This window comes from Neofelis nebulosa, chromosome 3 (assembly GCF_028018385.1).
Source record: "Neofelis nebulosa isolate mNeoNeb1 chromosome 3, mNeoNeb1.pri, whole genome shotgun sequence".
Lineage (NCBI taxonomy): Eukaryota > Metazoa > Chordata > Mammalia > Carnivora > Felidae > Neofelis > Neofelis nebulosa.
In genome coordinates, this window is record NC_080784.1 from 92,432,843 (window position 1) to 92,446,139 (window position 13,297).

Below are 13,297 nucleotides of genomic sequence, written 5' to 3' on the forward strand. Positions count from 1 at the left end.
ACCTGCAAATTTGTGTTTTATAAATGTGAAAACATGGAAAAGTTGTGAAGAAATATATAGCAGCTGTTATAATTAATGGAACTGGAGAAATGCAACAAGGAGAAATAGATGTTTGGCTACAGTCTAAAACTCTATAGCAAAGTTGGAAATTAATTAAAAATTAGAAAACAGAATTCTCTACATAACCAATATTGAATATATGAAATTTAAGAATGATTATGTGCCAAAATTAAAGTATGGTCAACTGAAAACAAATTAGGTTAGGAAAAGTTAAATTTTCAGGATTTTAGGTTTCTGTCATTCTTAAAAACAAACTCTTCCACGGCTACCGATTTACAGTTCTTTGTTTTATATGTTGGAACAATTTGGATAGAACATTTCTAGTTTTAACTCTAGACTTCTCTTCTTGGATGAAAGGTATATGTATTTCCATGCTTTTCTTTCTTTTTTCCTATATCTTACGTTTTTAAAAAATTTTAAAGGTGTGTTATAGGAACTTGATATATTTTCCAAAATCAATGCTATGTTCAAATAAACAAAATATCAAATTAAAAATCAGACTAAGTTCATGGGGCGCCTGGGTGGCTCAGTCGGTTGAGCGTCTGGCTTCGCTCAGGCAGGTCATGATCTCGCTGTCTGTGAGTTCAAGCCCCGCCTCGGGCTCTGTGCTGACAGCTCAGAGCCTGGAGCCTGTTTCCGATCCTGTGTCTCCTCTTTCTGCCCCTCTCCCACTCATTTTCTGTCACAGAAATAAATAAACGTTAACATTTTTTTTAAAAATCAGACTAAGTTTAAACAATGGCAAAATATTGCTAAAATAACACATTTGTTTTTAGAATACCTTTTTACGCAAAGATTTTTTTCAGCATATCTAAAACTTACATGCAGCATTGGCCTGCAATAGAGTTTAGGGGAGAAAATAGTTTAATAATTTTTTGGAATACAAATTAGCATACATTTTTCGTAAGCATTATATAAATTCCTATGTATACTGTAGCTTCTAGAAGGTATGCAAATTCACTAGGAAGTCCTCATCTTATTTTATTTTTTATTTTTATTTTAATGTTTATTTATTTTTGAGACAGAGCATGAGTCAGGGAGGGCCAGAGAGGGAGGGAGACACAAAATCTGAAGCAGGCTCCAGACTCTGAGCTCTGAGCTGTCAGCACAGAGCCTGATGCGGGGCTCGAACTCATGAACCAAGAGATCACAACCTGAGCTGAAGTCGGTGGCTCAACCGACTGAGCAACCCGGATGCTCCAGGAAGTCCTCATTTGAAATTGAAGGTGAATCTATGAAGAACAAACTAAGTATAATCTATAACTATGTAGTTGATAGAGGGAGACAAACTGATAATTTATAGGTTAAAATACTCATTCATGTCCCTGATAATCAAACGGACTATATTATTACTGAATCCTGGTTTCCTTTGATGATATTTATTACCTAATAGCAATACTTCTATTTTGAAACTTCCTTGAATGAATAGATATATTTTAAAAGAAAAAGGTAAAAAATAGAACTAGTATCTCCCTGGGGGCTACAGAGGAAACTCAACTCACAATTTCTGATTAGGACAAAAAAAAAAAAAAAAAAAAAAAAATCTGTGAGATTTCCCTGTAGAAAAAGACACTGCCTTGGGGAAAAGTCCCCAGTCAATGTGAAAAGCCACAAGAAAGAGATTGTTCTCTCTGGAAATTTAAATCCGCTTTCGAGAGGAAAAAATGGAAAAGCTTACTCTATTTGACACAGAAATTCCTCAGGAAAGGGACAATCTGATGTTCTTAAGAAATTTTCAAATTCATATGTTTATTTCTAGGACCTTTGAGAAATTATTTTTTAAGGAGAGATACAGCAATGATGAATTTAATTGTTCTATTTAGAGATTGTGGCTAGAGATGTAAAAGATACATATTTTGAGCTTATTCTTTCATCCTGAATAATTAAATTGAAAAACAATTAAATCACAAAGTTGGGAGTTCATTTTTATTAAGTTGAATATATTTGACAAAATATATATTTTAGAAGTAATGGTCTGCTTTCTTTTTATTTTCCTTGCTATAATCCATGAACATAATTAATAATTCTGCTACTTTTAAAGTTTAGTGCCTTGATCCGGATAATGAATCATTTAAAAAGAGGAAAACCCCAGGGAAATAAGAGTAAATTGATTCTCTACTCCATGGCTAAGATGGTTGAGACATTTTAGATTAGAATATATTCCTGGTAGGTTACATAAATTCCTGTGAGTACATTAGCCAGCAACTAGACTTAACCGAGCTTAAGCCACATTTGAAATGTTACAAAAACCTGAATTCTTCCTCAAGATGGCAATTTCATTATCCTATACCATACATGGGGAAATTGGGAGTCCTGAGCAAGATCATTGAAGGGTGGTGATAAGGATTTAGAATTACAATCAAGGACACAATCTATGGTTTTCAGGCCTGAAACTGAGGCAGGAGAGCTTATCCAATTTGAAGGGATAGCTTAAATAGCTTTTCTGTAAGAACACAGAATTATACCTTAAGTTCTAGTATGAAAATACCTTTTTTTAATTGGAAAGAGAAAGTAAATCGCAACAATTTTTAAATTTTAGAAGGAGATGACTACCACCAACTTCAGAAACATCCAGAAATAGCATAATACTTTTGTCTGTATAAACCTTGATTGTCTCTTTACAAGGCAAGAAAACAGAAAAATCAATCAGACTTTCCTCTAGGTTGGTTTGTTTAGAAGGGTGTGAGGGCTCAGGAGTACTCCTGGCTGGGATGGCCAAAGGTTGTAAGAATGTTAACACTTTTCTATTGTGCACAGCATCAAATTGTGTGCGTATTAGGGTGATGCCCATACATGATTGTGTGAACCATATAAATATACACCTACAATTCCACACCAACGACTTATATTTGACTTTCACTTAATCCACTAAATGCCAGCAGCTAATGCAATGCTATCAGACACCAGGAGGAGTGTGATGGACAGGAAGCTAGAGTGGAAAAAAAGTTAGCAAACTCATTCATTCATTTGTTGTTAAAATGATTTTATTTTGCAGATTTATTTTAAAAAGTAATCATAAAACATAGTGTAAGTCCAAATCTTAAGCTTCGTTAACTTTAAAGTAATCAAGCTTATTGTTTTTGGTTATATTCATTAGAACACTTTGAAAAAATCCTGAAGTAGATGCTTTCCCATAAAATAAATAATTGTCACAGGGAACAAAATATGCAAAATATGGAACAGACCTAATAGTTAAATATTCTCTCTTCCTATATTCCTGTATGTTTTCTTATTTGTTACAACCTTAAACTTTTGGTTTGAAAATAAGTTCCTAACATCATAATTTATATATTAACCTATCAATTATACAAGAAGAGACACATGCAAGATTGGGTATCCCACACATACAGAAACTTACATGAAGTTAAAAATCAATGTAAATATAAAGGTACAGGAATTGATAGAGACACAGAAGATTACAATAAAGCTAGAAATACAGTGATAATAGTAACATTACGGGGATATGAAAATTATAGGCATGATGTTTTTAAGTCACCTTGGTATTACCTTTCCTTTTACCTAGAATCATTATTTCAAAGAGTAGGAGTTTTCTCCTCCAGTTTTTGTTGTTGGTGTTATTATTGTTGTCATCGATGTAATCCTTTAGCTCACATCCCTAAACATATCCAAGATTCTGCCAGTTATAATAAAATTTGTAACCACCAGTAATAAATAGCAATTCAAGTGGGTAGTTTTTACGCCACCAGGTAGGGAGTGTTAAAAGCCCTAATACATTTTTGAATACAAGAATAAATTTTAGGGATTTTATGTATTTAGGATCATTTTTAAAAGTCATCGAATTGATTTCTTGTTAGGATTTCAATTCTCAGCGGGGACGGAGCTAATGGTCTACTCAGATACTTACCCTGCAATTACCTCAAAATCACATTAGTGTCATCCTTGTCAAATACAAATTCTTCCAAATATATTTTTAAATATATCATTTTCCTGTAACTTCCAATGATCTTTAATATATTAAACTATTTTTTAAACATAAATATCTGTTGTTTTCCTTATACTGACAATGCTACACATATTATGAAGTTCAAAAATGCAAGAGTTTATAGAAGTATTTTCTTCAGACCAATTTCACCCTCCATAATTAAATATTGTTCATAATATCTTGTTTATTTTTCCAACTCTATTTCCCACATTTTGAAACAAAAGTGACAAAGTAAAATAAACATTCTGGCATCTTGATTTTTTTCATTTATATAAGCAATATTTTTATCTTACTACTTTTGGTGATTTTTATAAGAATATATATGCCAATTTACAAGGTAAAAAAAAGAAAAAAATAGTGTTTTGAATTTCACTATATGCATTGAATCTTCTAAATTCATTCATTTATGAATAAGATCTCTTTACTGATTGATGTTTAATATATTAAACGATAGTATCTGAAAGCAGATTTGCCCTCTGTTTTTTAGTTGTTCATCACTTTATACCATCACATTTCTTTGGTCCAGCAATTCAAATAATCTTTGTAAAAGAACATGATGATATTTCTTTATTTAGATATGGTCTTTATTTTATAAGTGGCCTTTTTGACACAGCTCTTAAGGCCCCTTACATTTTGACATTGGAAACTAGTGTCTCTAAGTATTACAAAATAGCAATTTATGTTGTACTATTTAAACTACTAATTATATTCATGTGTTTAGGGAAGTCAGTATGGAGATAAAAGTTATTGTACATGATATAAGATATTTACACCTGCATGCCAATTTGCATATAAGAATTTACATGCATGTATATAAGTAATAAGCTATCAAAGCCAATTTCTTTTGAAAATTAAATGAGTTATTACCTTCCAGAAGTATTTATCTACATAAGAAACCCAGTAATAAGAGATTTAGTTGCACAAATTCACAAATTCTAACTTTATTTGATCTAAGAAAGGAGATAAACAGATAATGAGTTGAAATTAGATTTTTTAAACAAAATACTACTAAATCCAAGCTAGGTTTTATTATTAACTAGCTGTATTCTCTTTTTAAAAAAATGCTTATTTATTTTGAGAGAGAGAGCATGCACACATGCAAGTCTGGGAGGGACAGACAGAGAGAGGGAGAGAGAGAATACCAAGCAGGCTCCATCCTATCAGCAGCATGGCACCCCAACGAGCTGAGCCACTCAGACTCAACTAGCTGTATTCTTGTTACATCTTTCATAAGCGTGGGAATCCTGATGTAGGGGATTAAGGCATGGAAGGTAACAGTATGAAATTTGAATCATGCATGTGTGTTTGAATGCCAGCTTCGACACTTAAATGTGCGCATCTGTAAAATAACAATTTCTACCTAGTAAGCTTACTATAAAGATGAAGAGATAATATATGATATTAAAGTTATAACTGCAAGCCACATACATAGAAAGCACTCAACATATGATAGATACTTTAAATGGCTCAGGTGCATCTACAAAATTGAGGACTTTGTATATTTTATATTCATGAAAATATTTTCCAATAAAAAGTATTTAATTCATCCCACTTATATTCATACTTAGTTCTATAGTGACATTAAGGGCTTAATATTCAGAACATATGTACAGATAGGTAAACTAAAGATTTTCTGTTCAGAGGAAATACCCCTCAAGCATTATAGTTATTTCATTTCTTGTCATACAAATGGGATGACATCTATTATTTGAAACTCAATTGTATATTACAATATAAGCCTTGACATGCTACAATCATATCATTATTTAGGCCATGGTATATTATAAGTCGAATCAGCTGGGGCATCCAAAATGAAAAATACCTTTTTATAAATTCTAGTTAAAAAACAAACAAACAAACAAACAAAAACAACAACAAGGCAATATTCTTCCTCTGCCTCTCTTATCATATTCAGCAGGATGATAAGGACAGATTATCACAGATTTGAGAGCATATGATGTGTTTTAAAGAGATCCTATATCCCTGGTAACCAGCTTAAATAATATTTTAGTTCTACAGTCCAATTAAATAATGGTCTATGGTCTGAGCTCATTGTTAGGCATAAAACTTTACATTGTAATGCTTGAGGGCCATCTGGGGTGGCTCAGTCAGTTAAGCATCTGACTCTTAATTTTGGCTCAAGTCATTATCTCATGTGAATTCAAGCCCCTCATGGGGCTCCATGCTGATAACAAGAAGCCTGCTTGGGATTCTCCTCTCCCTCTTTCTCTGTCCCTCCCCTGCACGCATGCATGTGCAGGACCTCTCTCCCAAAATAAATAAAAAATTTAAAAAAAAAATTGTAAGGCTTGATGCAGCTGATTTATTTGTGATTCCTTAAGTCACAAGCTTTTAATTCCATATTTTCCAATGTGTGTAATTTATGAGTATATGCACACACACAATATCTACCTATCTATCTCTCTATCTATCTGAGAGATAGATAGATAGAGAGATAGATAGATCTACCTATCTCTCTATCTGAGAGATAGATAGAGAGATAGATAGGTAGATATTGTGTGTGTGCATATACTAATAAGTTACATATTATTATATACTATATTACATAGTATATAATAGCATATTATATACTATATCTATTATCTCTCTCTCTCTCTCTCTCTATATATATATATATATATATATACACACATACATATAGTGGTATCATTCATTTATAAATATATATTGATTTTCTTTTCTCTGTACCTCCAATTGAAGCTATTTTCCAGTAGGAGCTAGCTTGTCATAAATTCTCTCAAAAACTATATCCAGGGGGCGCCTGGGTGGCTCAGTCAGTTAAGCGTCCGACTCCGGCCCAGGTCACGATCTCATGTCCGTGAGTTCAAGCCCCGCGTCGGGCTCTGTGCTGACAGCTCGGAGCCTGGAGCCTGTTTCAGATTCTGTGTCTCCCTCTCTCTCTCTGACCCTCCTGCATTCATGCTCTGTCTCTCTCTATCTCAAAAATAAATAAACATTAAAAAAAATTAAAAAAAAAAACTATATCCAGTATCACACATTTGAAATACTATTAATCAGGTTAAGAGCTCATCATGTGTCCTTTAAATCTACAAAGCACTGGGTTTGCATATACCATGTTGTAATAAACTAAAATGACTATTTCACTCAATTGAAATGATATTTCATTAGAATGAACTTATTTTTTTCATGGTTGTATCACTGATATGGGATAAATCTCTTGCATTGAATAGTCCTGAAAAAAAAAAAAAAAGAGTGGTCATTCTTGCTGAAATGACAGTTGAGGGATGATATAATAGAATGCTGTGGAGGCATTAATTTTCTTTGAAATAAAGAATTCAGGTTTTTAGGGTTCAGCTACAGCCTGCAGGGAAGATCCAGCAGTTACAATTGTGGGTCCAGTGGTCCTGTTCCCTACATTCAGCTGGTGTAGCCAACAGGAGGGAAGAGGACAGGATAAGCACTAAAGCAGGGCATGAAGCTTGAACCCTTTGGGCTGAAGAAAGACACTGGAAACAATAATGAGAAATGATTATGGATACACTGTGGATAGACAGTGGTCTTTATATAAGACAAATAATGACCTTTCCTCATCAATAACAATGGGGATGGGCTATCTTTGGGTTACCCTTATGCCAATGAAATTGTGTTTATACATCATATGCCATCAATGGCATTTACCTGAAACAGATTATATATTTAAGAAGCATAGCTTTAATCTGAAAGGATTTTTGCTTTTTCATCTTGGCCATATTCATTTCTATCATTCATATCCCAATAAAATAAAATTATACCCAGCTAAATCATTCGGGTCAATTCAAAAAGTACACAGTGAATGCCTACAATATGACTTGAAGTGTTATGAATTTGGGAGTTTGACTTTGAATGTTTTCTGAAGTAATGAAGTGAAAAGCAGCAGAGTGAATTCCTCTGCAGTTTGGTAAGGAGAAAGAAAGGAGACCTGGAGAGGGCTTAGTCCAACTTATGAGATCATGGAGGAGACCCCACGGGGCATTGATATACTCCCGAAGTGCAGTTTAAATGATGAGTGAGAGTAAATAAGACAAAGATGGGGATGTATATGTCATTTGTTTTCTTAAAACGTTCTATTTTTGGGGGGCGCCTGGGTGGCTAAGTCGTTCAGCCTCCGACTTTGGCTCAGGTCATGATCTCGCGGTCTGTGAGTTTGAGCCCCGCGTCGAGCTCTGTGCTGACAGCTCAGAGCCTGGAGCTTGCTTCAGATTCTGTGTCTCCCTCTCTCTCTGCCCCTCCCCAGCTCATGCTCTCTCTCTCTCTCTCTCTCTCTCTCTCTCTCTCTCTCTCAAAAATAAATAAACATTAATAAAAATTAAAAAAAAAAACATTCTATTTTTGAAAGTAGATTCAATTAGAATTATTTTCTAGATTCATCTATCCAGTGAAATCTATTCACTGATCATATATATGTTTTTTAACTACATAATTTTATGACATGTTTCTATAGTATTTATCTAGAATTTAGAAAGTAAAGGATTCGTTATATAAATACCTAATATTCATGTGTTGTTATTTCGCAGAAAAACGTATCTTTAAGAGCATAGTACGTTTACTTTTTAATCTTTATCATGTGGCTTTTTATGATTAATAGTGTGATATTATTGAGACCTTCAATTGATGTATCTGTAATATATTTTCACGGGTATAAGTTTACGTCACCATCATGCATAATTTACACAAATATTTTGCAAGACAAAACTCATGGATGGTTTGCAAGTTTTAATGCTGCAAGATTTTTACCTTTGTAATTTTGTTTCCTTTCAGGATAGAACAAATCTATCTAGTTAATAAAGGAAATTGCATGTGAAGATTTTTCCCACAATTTAATATTTCAAATTACAATGACATAATTTCAAAATTATATTTTCCTACAGTGTTTGAATACTCCAAATCTAAGTTTTGAATTTCTATAGTATGTTATCTAGAACAATCATGGAGGATGTCATTAACCAAAAAATGAGTACTGGGTTTAATTTATGGGATCATGGAAAAGGTACTTTCTTTTGCAAACTTTAAATACTAGAGGCTCACTGGAATCTTCAAGGTTTTTTGTCATCTTATTTGTACAATATTTTGACTGTAGATTTCCATTTGTTTTTGAACAAATACAAACAAAATTTTATACATTCATTTATTTAAAATGTCAATATCGTTGTGGAACGCACAGGGTGATTTACAAGTTCATCAAAGACTCAAGTGTTTCTAAAATCATACTGATTATCAGAAATAAAGGGTGAAGTGTGCCTGGGTGGCTCAGTTGTTAAGCACCTGACTTTGGCTCAGGTCATGACATCATGGTCCGTGAGTTTGAGTCCCACATCAGGTGAACACGAGCCCTGCTTTGGATGAGCTTTGCTCCTCTTTGTCTGTCTCTCTGTCTTTCCTCTCTCCAAATCCCACCCCCACCCCCTCAGGATTCTCTCTGTCCCTCTCTCACTTGCTCCCTGCCTCCAAAAAATAAATTTAATTTAATTTAATTTAATTTTAAAAAAAGAATAAAATCTTTTACTCTAAGGTGATATATATATATATATATATATATATACATGTCTTCCAACAAGTGTTTCACATGTTTTGTCATTCAGTTACTATAATGATAATACACACATATACATTTACTGAGTGTGTGTGTATGTGTATATATATATATATATATATATATATATATATATACCAATTAGTAACATATCATAGCTTTGGGGAAAGAATTGCAATTTATATATGTACTATAAACAATACCAATTATATTTCCATTCTGTGATGGTTAATTATATGTGTGAACTTGGAGAGTGTTTTTGTTTTGGATGATATTAACATTTAAATAGGTAAGTTTTGGGCAAAGTAGATGGCCCTTTATAATGTGGGTTGGCCTCATCCAATCAGTCGAAGGCCTGAACAGAAAGAACAACCAAGACCTGCAAGAGGGAATTCTCCAGTAGACTGCCTTCAGACTTCATCTGCACAATTGACTTTTCTGGGCCTTCAGCCTACCAGCCCACAGATTAGTCCTGCAGATTTGGATTTACTAGTTTCTGTAACCATGTGAACCAGCTCTTTGTAATAAATCTCTTTGTAGATACACAACCTATTGGCTCTCTTTCTCTGTAAAACCCTGACTAATGCATGACTCATGAATTTCTAATTTTGTAGAAATATTGCTTTTACCAAAATAATTATACTCCAGATGTTTTATTGGTAATATCAGTGAAACCAAAAACTTCATCTGTATGTAAATGCATAACAGCATTCAGAATATTTGTTTTGACAGAGTAACCTCAACATTTGGTTTGGAAGATGAGACTGATAATGAGACACACACCAAGAGGGTATTTAAAGATTTACTGTGCCTGTGAGACTTTCTGGAGAGAGCAGGGGAGGATCCTAAGCAGGTGCCAAAATGGCTTGAGCAAAGGGAGAGGTGGAGGGGCTGTGGTTGGCTTTGTGGTTATAAGGTGGGGGGATGGGCAGCCTACCGACAGGGATACCCATTGTATGAGGTTAGACCAGCTGAGGGAGTATGTGGGCTTTTTTCTCCTTTTGCCCAAAAATGGAGCAACAGAGAAACTGGGAAGGGTAGACCTGGAAAGCCGTCAGTGATCAAACATCAAAAATGTGGGGTCAGCCTGGGAATCCACAAGTTGGATGAAATATCAACTGAGGCTTAGAATTATTCTTTGTTTGAAAGATCTGATGGCACCGCTATAAAACTGACATTACTTAACCGTTTACAATCTGTTTCCTCCTGCTAATGAAGCCAACACATTAAAGCTACCCCTTACCTTTACTTAGTTGCATAAGAAAACTTGGAATTAAAATAAGTAAAATTAATTTTAAAGAACGGCATTTTTAATTTAAATGTCAAGTTCTACTTCACAGAGTGATTTGTAAATGCACATTCTGCTTCTGAGTGAATTTTACCATTTTAAGCACAGTGTTAAAAAGGTAACTGTTTCCTTTCAGATTTTTCTTCTCAATATCACGGATGGGGTCAATGATATCACTACTACTCCCTCGAGAGATGTCAAATGTCTTCAAACGTTTTGTGGAAATTATTCATTCATCATAGACTTCCTGAAGAACCGAAGCTCTGTAATTTATTGTTAATCAAGCATGAACTTCCTTCTTCATTTGTTTTTAGAGCCCATTGCTTTAAAATCTAAAGGATTTTAACTTAACAATTAAGAAGTGTCACTAATCAAATAGTAGAATGAACACTTAGTAGTAGATTTACTACTCAATAAATGGCCCAAGACAGTAGTAAGTCTTGACGTCACTCCCTCCATTGATGGAAGACTGCTGAGCCTTTATATGCTGAGAGTATTTCACGAACTTTTAACCTGTAAATCTTCACATTTCTTCACATCATAGTTTGAGGTCGGCTATGAGGCTGAGCAGCAGGGTATATGGTACAACTGGCTGGGACTCCTAGGACCAGCAGCGTGGAAAACTTCTCCCTGCATCACTCAAGACAGCAAGGGGTAAGCTTCTAAGGGTTTTCCTATCAGCGCAGTTCATTGTTGGCAAACACTCAGCCCACTGTTCTTGAAAGAGAGGTTTTAGTTCTGTTTATCTGCAAAGGGGTAGAGATGCTTGTAGTGATATACATCCTTCGGATATAAATACTAGTTAATATGAAACCATATGCATATGCATATGAAATACCCCTAGAGAAAACAATAGTGCAAACTGGAAGAAGTGAGGGATAGCATGTCCACAATGGCTGTTAATGCCGGTACTAATAATTTTTAAAATTTATGAAAATTTTGAAATGCTGGGTTAATACTATGTTTAATGGCAGGCTAGGACAACAGTGAAAACAGGGACGGTGTCAAAAAAAAACACAAAAGGAGGTTCGCTGCATTTATGAGGAAAGTGGTACTATCATCATTGTTTCCAATAACTACTTTTCCCAACATACTTCAAACAGTAAATGCCAGAACTTATACTTAGACTCATGCATTTTGATGCCAAAACTTGCCTTCCTCACCATTACATATAATGTGGCTTGAAGATAGCTCTGGTAAACTCAACAAAAGCATTGCAATTATTTAGAAGGAACTGAAAAATGATTAATCAGGAATATCAAGACAGGATGCTGAAGTGAGAGCAGGTGCCTAGTAATGGGTAATTTCCTTAATGGAATGGCAGATACTGCAACAATTGTATTGTCCTGACTCTTCAGGGGCCAAATTTCTGGGAGTCTTAGTTCAAATAATTTATCCAGTCATTTAATTAATACACAGGGTATTGGGGCACCTGGGTGGCTCAGTAAGTTGAGCATCCGACTTTGGCTCAGGTCACAATGCATTTGATTTCGCAATTCGTTCAATGCTTCTCAGGCTCTGTGCTGACAGCTAAAAAGCTGGAACCTGCTTCGGATTCTGTGTCTCCCACTCTCTAGGCCCCTCCCCTGCTTGCTCTCTCTCTCTCTCTCTCTCTCAAAAATAAATAAACATCAAAGTATAATTTTAAATAATAAAAAAATACACAGGGTGCTACTGACTTTGTCAAACTTTTCTAGATGCTATGGGTAAATCAGTCAATGATGCAGACATAGTTTCATGGTTTTTATGACATGGAAAATTCCACAAGTATCCAATAAGCACCATTGTCTCAAACTTTTTTGATAAAATACCAGTAAATTACTTAAACATGCTTGAGAGAGATTTTAACACATCTGGGGAACTGAAGAAAGGCCAGAATCACTGAAACAAAGAAATCAAGGGGCAAGTGATAAAAGGTGGTGCTGGGGAGGTAGGTAGCCATGTTCACTTCAAAGCCATCTTTGAAAACCATGACTTTTGGATTCTGACCTGAAGATAGTAAGCATATACTGAAAAAAAAAAAAAATCTTTAATCAGGAACATAATTTAATAGGAGCTGAACTTTTAAAAGGTCAGTTTAAAAATCTTAGAAAATTTGTATGTGTGCAAAAATAGACGTAAACAAATGAATAAGAGGTCACAATATTCGTGAGAAATGTGATAAGGACTCTGTTCAGGGTGGTGGCAGAGCATGTGGAGAATACTTTAAGTGACTGGACTGCAGAATAGATCGAATTGCTGTGTTCAAATATAAGCCAAAGAAAGGGTGGGGCCTGGCACTTGGGTCAGTCCCTTAAGGCTGCCCTGACAAAGTACCACAAGTCGGGTGGCATCGACAACAGAGATGTATTCCTCACAGTTTGGAAGCTAGAAGTCCAAGATCCTGGTGTTGGCAGGGTTGATTCCTTCGAAGGGCTGAAAAGGAAGGAGTGTTTCAGGCCTCTCCCCCTGACCT